This window comes from Pinus tabuliformis, chromosome X, assembly GCF_031772625.1.
Source record: "Pinus tabuliformis cultivar Carrire ecotype Pingquan chromosome X, CPIR1, whole genome shotgun sequence".
Taxonomy (NCBI): domain Eukaryota; kingdom Viridiplantae; phylum Streptophyta; class Pinopsida; order Pinales; family Pinaceae; genus Pinus; species Pinus tabuliformis.
The window spans coordinates 1480806175-1480817112 of NC_142308.1; the positions used below are offsets into that span (position 1 = coordinate 1480806175).

Here is a 10938-nt window from a genome sequence, read left to right on the forward strand (position 1 = left end):
AATGTCATGTGTATAATATATACACAAACAACACTTAACACATTACAATACAACAACACATTACACAACACAACACAACAACACATTACACAACACAACACAGCACATTACAACTCAACCTTAATAACTATAAAAAAAAATTAGTGTGATATCTTAAAAATTTGGTGTCTTTATTTGTATAAATTTTAAATATTAATTTTTATTAAATAACAAAATTTTAAAAATTATTTTAAATGTGAAAGTTAATATTGAATCAAAATCTTTAGATATAATTTATGAGTTCATTTTTTCAAAATCATTAGTGGTTTTTATACAAGGGTATCATATGAAAGAATTGTAAATGTGAAAAAAAAAAATGTGAATAATATAATTTTGAGTTAGTTTTGCTAAATTATTTTTGCTTGTTATATAGTATCATGTGAAAAGAAAAAGTGAATGTAAAAAAATTGTGAATAATGTAATATTATAATTTTATTTTTACTGAATCATTTATGATCATTTGTAGTTGTAAAATTTGTAAATGTGAAAAATTTGTGAATAATGTAAGTTTATGAGCTTATTTTCACTAAATCATGGGTGGCCATTTGTAGGTGTTATATAAGAATATCATGTGAAAACAATTGTTTGCCTGGAAAAAAATGTGAATATGATCAATCAAATTTTGAAATGTGAAGTTATCATTAAAAGTCATCTGAATAAATATAATTAAACTTTTACAAATAAACACTACCTTTGGAAAAAAATGAAAATACACCAAAACATAAAAATAAAAATAAAAACAAACAAACAAAAATGACACTCCTCCAAGATAGCTTTGGCCATGCTATCTTTGGAGGTTGTGAGAAGGGTCAACCCCTTCTCAAAAAAAAAAATCTGATTATGTATTAACAGTATAGTTTGTGAGTGAGTACATCAAAAAATACACTACAATTTACAATTACAAAATGTAATACCATCTTCAATAACACTTGATATGTGATTCTTCCACAAAGAGTTTGAGCCTCTATGCAATTTTACCTTTTTAATCTCTGTTTCATACCACAACGAAATTAGAGTTTTAATAATATTTCTATTTTAAAATAATAAATAAATAACAAAAACAATTATTATTTGTTTAAGATGACATTCAAAATATTATGCAATACAAAATAATTTTTCACTCCCACATAAAATTGTGAGAAGAATTTAATTTACCTTTTCACATATGACTTTCTGTCACAGCACTCTGCATCAAAGCTCTGCTTTGAGTCTAAACACTTCCAATTTCTTCTAATCTACTTTCTTGATACCTGTTTCAAGAGCCCCCCTCTCCCCTTTCCGTCAATTTACACCTGTTTCGTAAGATAGAAAATAAATAAATTTTCAATCACAAATTTACTATTAAATATTAAAAACAAAACACAATAATTAACTTTCACCATTACAAAAACAATATCAGCAACTGAATCAAGGTAAGCAACTGATTCAAGGTAAGCAACTGTTAAAGATTAACTGAACTGAATCAACTGAATCCACGCGAACAGCAACTAGGCATCTATATCGAAAAGAAAATAGGACGCTACTTGCAGAGAACGACTGAAGGATTTCCTTCTGGTTTCCCTATTGGACTGGAAACCTTATTGGAGAGATAACGACATACCATAAGAAATATGCTTTAAGCCTGCCTAGATTGGGTGTTCAGCCTGGGTGGGGAAAGAGCCGAGACAGGCTGAGCGCTACGGAACTATCTCTTGATTTTCACATGCATGGGTGTGTTACCTCTTGATTTAATTTTTGATTGCGAGCGGGTCGCTGCTTGCTGGATTTTTTATTTCATAATGAATTGGTTATAAAAACATAAACTATCAAAAGGTGTGCCAGACTCTCCGATGGGAGGTCATTGCGCTCACAGAAGTCACTCAGGGAAGTAACTCTTCGAATCATTAGGTAAGTAATTTAGTAACTTGATGGGACAGTGATCGAAGCCCAAATCGCAAGACATACTGAATTCAGTCCTTTTTGAATTAATAGCGATGTACACCCATTATAAATTACAAAACCCATTGTAACATTCAGTATGTTTTACATATGGTACAACAACTGACCTGTTTTTATTTTATCAGGGTCAAATACTGTTTCTCAACTAACTGATACTGGCCATGACAGAATATTCCCCTTACAGGATGACAAAAATTTTCGACCTGTAACATATAGTGCCGAGTAAAAGCCCCTTTGTCTATCCAGTAGTGTGACAACTCAGTTTGGAGAGCATTAGACTGAAGATGTGAAGGTTGCATGTTCAATTCACACTCACCACATTGCATTTTTGTAATTCATTATTCAAAAAGTTTGTCCAACTGAATAGGTAAAGGAAATACAAGGAATTAATATTACAAAAGAAAAGCTCATTCTACATGGCAAACTGTAACGCTCAAGATCTGTCAAATACTTTTAACAGAAGGTGAAACTAAATGATTTCATTAGTAACTTCAACTTGTCTACAAGTGATTCTCTATGTGTATTTCTATTTATCCCAACATCATTCTGGCCAAGAACACAAGAAACCTGAAGCCTGACAAATTGCTTCTAATCAAATTGTGATCAAGGAACTTAAAGCCTGCCAATTTTCTGTCATCTGCCTCTGTGTTTCACTCTTTATTTCCTGAATTTTACTCCTCACTGGACTGGCCAACTCCCAAGAATATGACTCAGTCTAGAGAACTTTAATATGCAATTTATATAGCAAGTTTGTCAAGGGTTTCGGACGCATCATGGCACACCTCACTGATCTTACCAATAAGGATCAATCATGGCACGCCTCACTGATCTTACCAATAAGGATCAGTTAATGGATGGAGGCTGCAAAGGGACTACCTTCTTATGTATGCAAACAGTAACACTCAAGCAGGCAAGCAGGCATCTGTCAAAAACTTGTAACAGAAAGTTAAACTTAATGACTTCATTAGTAACTTAAGTTTGTCTAAAATTGATTCTCTGGGTACCTTTTCATTTATCCCAACATCATTGTGGCAGAAGACGCTTGATACTTAAAATGAAAAATACTTTACGCTCCCTATATCAAATTGTGATCAAGGAATGGGAAGCCTGAGGATTTTCTCAATCATCCAGGGCTTGCTCTATTTCACTCTTTCTTTTTGAATGTGACTGGCCAACTCCCAAGAATGTGACTCAGTTGAGACACATTTTCATTTATCCCAAAGTTATGCTTCCTATCAAATTGTGATCAAGGAATCTGAAGCCTCGCAATTTTCTCAATCATTCAGAGCTTGCTCTTTTTCACTCTTTATTTCTTTAATTTTTACTTCTTGTTCCTTTACTGGCCAACTCCCAAGAATGTGACTGAGTTGAGAGAATTTAATAGAATATGCATTTTATATAGAAAGTTTGTCAAGAGTTTTGGAAGCATCATAGCAAACCTCACTGATTTTACCAAAGAGGATCAATTTAAATCAGTGGACACTGCAAAGCAGGCATCTTTCAAATACTTGTATCAGAATGAAACTGAGTGACTTCATTAGTAACTTAATTTAGTCTACAACTGATTATCTCAGTATATTTCAATTTATCCCAACATTATTGTGGCAGAAACACACATGATACTTAAAATGAAAAATAGTTAGTTATGCTTCCTTCCTATCAAATTGTGATCAAGGAATTTGAAGCCTGACGATTTTTCTCAATCATCCAGGGCTTGTTCTGTTTCACTCTTTCTTTTTGAATTTTTACTCCTTATTCCTCGACTGCCCAACTCCCAACAATGTGACTTAGTTGAGAAAAATTAATAGAATATGCAATTTATATAGGAAGTTTATCAAGGGGGTTTTGGAAGCATCATGGCACACCTCACTGATCTTATCAATACGGATGGATTTAAATGGATGCAGGCTGCAAAGGGGCTACCTTCTTGTCTATGCAAACTATAACATCAAGCAGAAATCTGTCAGAAACTTGCAACAGCAAATGAAACCGAATGACTTCATTAGTAATTTAAGTTTGTCTACAATTGATTTTCTCAGTATATTTCCATTTACAAAATACTTAAAATGAAAAACCATTAGTTTGCTCCCTATCAACTTGTGATCAGTAAATCTGAGGCTTAACAATTTTCTCAATCATCTAGAGAGCTAGCTTTGTTTCAGGCTTTATTTCTTGAATTTCACTTCTTAATCCTGGATTAGCCAACTCCCAAGAATGTGACTCGCATAGCCAATTTACATAGCCTGTCAAGGGTTTTGGAAGCATCATAGCACACATCACCAATCTTACCAATAAGGATCGATTCAAACGGATGAGGATTGATTCAAATGGATGGAGGCTGCAAAAGGGCTCCCTTATTACCTATGCAAACTGTAACACTCAAGCAAGCATCTGTCATATACTTGTACATAAAGGTGAAACTAAATAACTTCATTAGTTCCATTTATCCCAACATTATTGTGGCAAATAACACACCATATTTAGAATGAAAAACGGTTTAGTTTTACTTCCTATCAAATTGTGATGATCAAGGAACCTGAAGCCTGACAATTTTCTCAATCATCTAGGGCTTGCTCCACTTCATTCTTTATTATTTGAATTTCACACCTACTTCCTTGATTGGCCAACTCCCAAACATGTGACTCAATTGAGAGAACTTAATAGAATATGCAATTTACATAGGAATTTTTTCTAGGGTTTTGGAAGCCAGCGCACATCTCAATTGTCTTACTAATAAGGATAGAGTTAACTGGTTGGAGGCTACAGAGGGGCTACCTTCTTATCTATGAAAACTCTAACACTCAAGCATCTGTCAAATACTTATAACAGAAGATGAACCTGAATGACTTTATTAATAACTAAAGCTTTTCTACAATTGATTCCCCTCACTATTTTTCCGTATAAAGGGCAATATATTTAGAATGAAAAACGGCTAGTTTTGCTTCCCATCAAATCGTGATCAAGGAGCCTAAAGCCTGATAATTTTCTCAATCATCCAAGGTGGGCTCTGTTTCAGTCTTTTTTTCTTGAATTTCACTCCAACTCCCAGGAGTGTGGATAATATTTTTCTTGAATTTCACTCCAACTCCCAGGAGTGTGGATAATTTATATAGGAAGTTATGTTTTTGGAAGCAACATGGTGCAGCTCACAGATCTTACCAATAAGGACTAATAGAAGGTAGGGGGGCTACCTTCTGACAAATGAAAAAGACCCAGCCATATTTCTCATAGACTTTTGAAGTGAAATATGATGCTTTAGGAACTGCCATGAACACAGTGGCCAATGGATGGATGGAGGTTGCAGGGGGCTACCTTCTGACAAATGAAAAAGGCCCAGCCATATTTCTCATAGACTTTTGAAGTGAAATATGATGTATTAGGAACTGGCATAAACACAGTGGTCATGCAATTCAGTAGCCTATTGTGATTGACAAGGAGAAGTTATTATGCATCTATGATTAGGAAATGTTGACCTTTATGTTACACAAAAATTCAAGCCATATTTATTCGGACAGCACCTCCAAATCCAAATGGAGCATGAAGCTTTGAACTATTTATTTTCCCAGTGGAATTTTAGTGAAGTAGGAAAGTAAACTACAAGTTTTTTACTTTGAAATTCAATACAAGAAGGGCATAAATAATGTTTCATTCGATTTCTTATCTATGTTATCTGAGCTGCCTACCATATCTTTGGTAGAAATAGAAATAGGATGGAAAACACATTGTGAACTGAATATGCAAAAGATAAGGGGTTTTTTTGATATGCTACAAAACTCAAAAAGGATCCAAAGACTAGGGCAATGGGTATACATTTTCAGGCAATCTGATTTTTTAATAAGAATTGTACATATATCTATGGTAGAAATGGGATGGAAAAAACATTATCAACTGAATATGCAAAAGATGAGAGGTCTGTTGATATGCTAAAAAACTCAAAAAGGCAATCTGATTTTTTAATAAGATTTGCACATATATCTATGGTAGAAATGGGATGAAAAATCATTATCAACTGAACATGCAAAAGATGAGAGGTCTGTTGATATGCTAAAAAACTCAAAAAGGATCCAAAGACTAAGGCAATGGGTATACATTTTCAGGCAATCTGATTTTTTAATAAGAATTGCACATATATCTATGGTAGAAATGGGATGGAGAAAACATTCTCAACTGAATATGCAAAAGATGAGAGGTCTGTTGATATGCTACAAAAACTCAAAAAGGCAATCTGATTTTTTAATAAGAATTGCACATATATCTATGGTAGAAATGGGATGGAAAAAACATTATCAACTGAATATGCAAAAGATGAGAGGTCTGTTGATATGCTACAAAAACTCAAAAAGGACCTAAGAGACTAGGGTATACATTTTCAAGCCATCTGATTTTTATTAAGAATTGCACATATATAATACTAAGAAAACAGCGATAGAAGAATGCCATTCTCCACCTGTTGTTGGTCAATTATTGTAAGCTGTGAATTGGTCTGTTCTTGGTTAAGAGTGATGTATCAGCCCACCATTCCCAATTATTGGGTGCACAGTAGGTGATCATCTCAATAAAAAGCTTTTCACCATTGGCATCCAACTAACAAGAATGCCCAGGTTCATCTGAATGTTTACTAGCGTGATGTTCTTGCACCCCATCCAGAATCCCCTCTTGCCCATAGCTTCATGGGCATATTCTTTTCATTGACATCATTATGAATCAACAATTACAATCATTGCTTCTAATGGGTGAATTCTAGAGGGATATTCCATTCTTACTCTCCAATACTAGCAGTCATTGGCATAAATAAACACACTAGAAACACAAGGAGGGTGTTGGGTTCTCTCCATTTAAGATCAATATGCAAGGGAATGCAATGCTTAAAGACTAGTGTAGTACTCTTTTAAATTGAAAAATATAAAAGGCATTTTTATGGGCCTGGGCTACAGAAATGTTTGCATTAGACTGAATAGGAAGGAAGATGTCAGAACTACACTCCTTTTTAACCTTTTCCAAACCATTAATGTAGGCATTGATTTTTGACAAAGACACGTGAATCTGTTTAAAGTTAATATTATGTAGAATAAAAAGGAAGCTACTCATTAGAAAAAATCACATAAGTACGATTTTCCTGGACTTAGACTAAACAAAGGTGCTAACCACTGCCAAGTACCTAGGTCACCCCTAGCACACCTATTGTTGGTTCATCCCAAGAAACTTGCTTACACTTAGATAGTACTAGGTACATAAATAAACACACTAAAACAAAAGCAAGGAGTTGGGCTCTGTCCCTCTAAGATCTATATGCAAGGGAATGCAATGCTTATAGACAAGTGTAGTAATCTCTTAAAATTGAAAAATATAAAAGGCATTTTTATGGGCATGGGCTACAAAAATGTTTGGGGTAGACTGAATAGGAAGGAAAATGTAGGAACTACACTCATTTTCAACCTTTTACAAACTATTAATGTAGGTAGTGATTTTGGAAAAAGATAGGTCAAAGATAAGTATTTGAACCCTCTTTCCTTAACTATGCTAGGTCACCCCTAGCACACCTATTGTGAGTTGATCCCACACAACTTGCTTACACTTAGATAGGTAAGAACAAATCCATGAAACCATAATTTTCTAAATAGGACTTAATTCAAAGTGTCACCTTGCATAATGAGATGTTGCAGAATCTTAATGTCTTCATACAAGTCTTGCTTTAAGTGTGCTTTTGCCTACCTGATGTGTTTCATCTAATGCAGGTGCCTGGGAGGTCTCATCCATCCATCTTAGATGGCATACCAGCACTGTTTCTCTAGGACTAGTAAGTATGCTCCCTAAAAGTACTTTGCTCAAGCTGGTTGAGAAAACTAATAAATGGAGATTGATGAATATGATTGGTTAATAATCTCACCCCAAATGGGTGCTATACTTTATAAGCTCAGCATGGCCTCAATTGTGGTTCACTCAGCTAAATAGGGACAATGACCAAATTCAGTTTGCAAAATGCAGAAGCTAAGAGAATTATAATAGAATTGGAATAAAATTTAACTTACTTATTGAACTCCTACAAATAGTGTCTAAAAAAATTCTGGAAACTCAAACAGTCTAAAAAGAAAATTCTGGAAACCCAAAATTTTCTTTGGGCTTAGGATGGTTTTATGTTCACACCAATTAACTGCTACAAGTCACTGAATGTTTAATAATCTCACCCGGAAATAACTATTAGTTTATAAGCTCAGCCCATTAGTTTATAAGCTCAACATGGATTGGACTGGGTCACTAGCCTAAATAAAATACTGCCAATGACCAAAATCTGGAGAAAAAGAATTATAATAAAATTGAAATAAAAATTTACTCACATAATGAACATCTACAAAACAGTTTCTAAAAGAAAATTTCTAAAAACCCCAAATTCTTCTTCAGATTTAAGCATTAAATGGTTTTATGTTGCGAGTGATCAACATCAATAACCCTATTGAAGATAACCAGTACCTAAAAATAAAACCCAAAGACATTGAATAGCCACTAAAAGCATCAAAGATTATGAAATTTTCCCAACATTTGGCCTGCATAGTACAAGTGTATCTAAACTCTAAATAAAGAAAGGCCAATGACTGAAATATGTTTGCAAAAAGCAAGGAGAAAAAGAATTATAATAAAATTCAAATAAAATTTTACTCACAAACAGTTTCTAGTTCTTTCTAATTCTTTTTTATAGATAGACCAAATTCCTTCATAAGATATAAGCATTAGAAGTTTAGAAGGTTTTATGCTAGCACTAATCAGCATCAATAACCCTTTTGAAAATAACCAGTACCAAAAAATAAAACCCAAAGACATTGAATAACCAAGAAGAACACCAAAGATTGTGAAATTTTTCCCCACCTTTCTGTATCCTGCAGGTATATTTGAACCCTGATCTTATTAAACACACTTACCTTATACCCAATAAAAAATAATTAGATATAAGAGAAACCACAAGTTAATGCTAATAAAAATTAATTAGATAAGAGAGAAACCAAAAATTAATACTCACCTGCAACCAAAAAAATGCAGAGCATATGTGGTGTAATTCTTCCTTCCTAATTGTATCATTCTTCCTTCCTCTGCACTTGATCTGCAATTGAAGAGTAATCAGGACAAGTTAACCCAAAAAAATCAAGATAAAATATTCTACCAAATAATAATATATCCATAAGACAGTAAAATTACCATCAAAATATTAAATAACAAATAAAATAATATATACCTTCTCAATCTTCACCATTAAATCAGCGATCCCATCTTCACCATTAAATTAATTGCAGCATCACTCTCCCTCTTAACCCTCTTGACCCCGACCTCGTCACTCTCCCTCTTAACCCTCTTAACCCCGACCTCGTCAAGCCAGAACCAAACAAACACCAGACAAACCAACACACCATTTCAAAACAGAAACAAATTAAATAAAAAAACCAAAAAAAATGCACAGGCGGAATTCAAGGTATAAACAAGTAAGCATGGCCATCCTCCAAAAAGAAAACACAGTATTAAAATACACAGAGTTCTAAAGCACAAAGTTCTACTCCAATTTCTAATTTCTTCTGCTCTTCTCCAACAAACCCGAAATCTGTTCTCCTCTACTCCATGGAAGGCCGATACTCTCCACTCTTCCCCTTGCCCACCATCTCCCAGCCATGGAAGGCCTATACTTTCTACTCTTCCGCTTGCCCACCATCTCCCAGCCATGAAAGGCCGATACTCTCTGCTCTTCCTCTGTTTGTCGGCCAAGCTTGCAAGTGCGGTTGCCCTGTTCATTTTTCGTTTGCTGTGTAAATGTGATAATGATATATCGGAGCTTACGGATTTCAAATGCATTCGAATTTTCCCTCTTTCAAATCCGCCACGCACAGAGCCCAATGTGGATTTGGAAGGACGTCGTTCTCTTTGGATTTGAAAGTGAAGTGGATTTAAAAGACATTGTTTTATTTTGACTCAAGGTTTGCTATTTATATGTTTCAAGTTGGGCATTTAAAAAAAATTTAATGATAAAAAGTGACCCGTTGTAATAAAAAAGGTTTATAACATAATCTTATTATCATAAAATCTAACAATAAATCAATAATTAAAACATGCACACATTTCTATGCAGATGCATGCTTTTAATAGAGCGCACTGAACATTAGTAAGATTCTTCTAGACTTGATAATAATTTGTGAAGTGTTTTTACAATTTATCTTAGCTTGATCTTCTTCTTATTATTAGTGTGTGTGTTTACTTCATCAAACTTCTACCAAAAACAAAGAGACAAGAACACAAGATGTTGGCATTTTGCGAGGGCCAAGAACCTCTCCCTCTTGGAAAGGAAAACCCGCATGGAATTCTTCTTATGGAGATTCAATTGATGAACACTAAGATCATAACCTTTGACCTACTAGGTCACTCCAAGACCAAGTCACCAATCCTCTTCTTGTTGTTGAGGTCATCATCAACACTGCTACTTCACTGAATTCTTCATTACTGCTGCACTATCAAGGTCATCGTTGAGGTCACTAATGTTGCAACACTACTGCATCTTCATAGAGATCATAACAATGAGATCTTATACTGAGACATGTACATATAAGAGTGTTGCATCTAGATGGTCTTCCATCAAGATCATGATTATATTTAGTAGTATGTCGAGATAGTAGATATCCTTGTCACAAATATACTAAGACTTATCACAACATCTAGAAGTATGCCGAGAGAGTATCACTTAGATCCTCATCATAATAATTAAGTCAAGAATGTGATTGTGTTTTTCTTCCCTACACTCAGATCCTTATTGTTACAGCTATGCTGAGATTGTCGCCACCAAGAAGGTTACACTCTAATTACATATTGTAATCACCACCGAGATTTCAGAAGTATTTGAGATCCTTTACTCACTCTACCCATCGAAAATTACGGTGAAACTGAGTTCCTGCACCCTGTTGTACCCATCCGAATTTTTGTACCTTTGTA

General features: G+C 34.3%; 1 long non-coding RNA gene across 2 annotated transcripts; it reads right to left on the bottom strand.

Moving 5' to 3' along the window:
• Positions 1-715: 715 nt before the first annotated feature.
• On the bottom strand, positions 716-9849 carry LOC149145604 (uncharacterized). Of its 2 annotated transcripts, XR_016264411.1 has the most exons (5): positions 9331-9849; positions 9203-9294; positions 8990-9070; positions 1195-1331; positions 716-1028 (listed from the first exon to the last, which is right to left on the bottom strand). It is a non-coding gene; the product is annotated as an uncharacterized LOC149145604 (long non-coding RNA). The 2 variants fall into 2 exon arrangements; XR_016264410.1 differs by having other exon boundaries at positions 718-1028; positions 9203-9849.
• Between the last annotated feature and the right edge of the window lie 1089 nt (positions 9850-10938).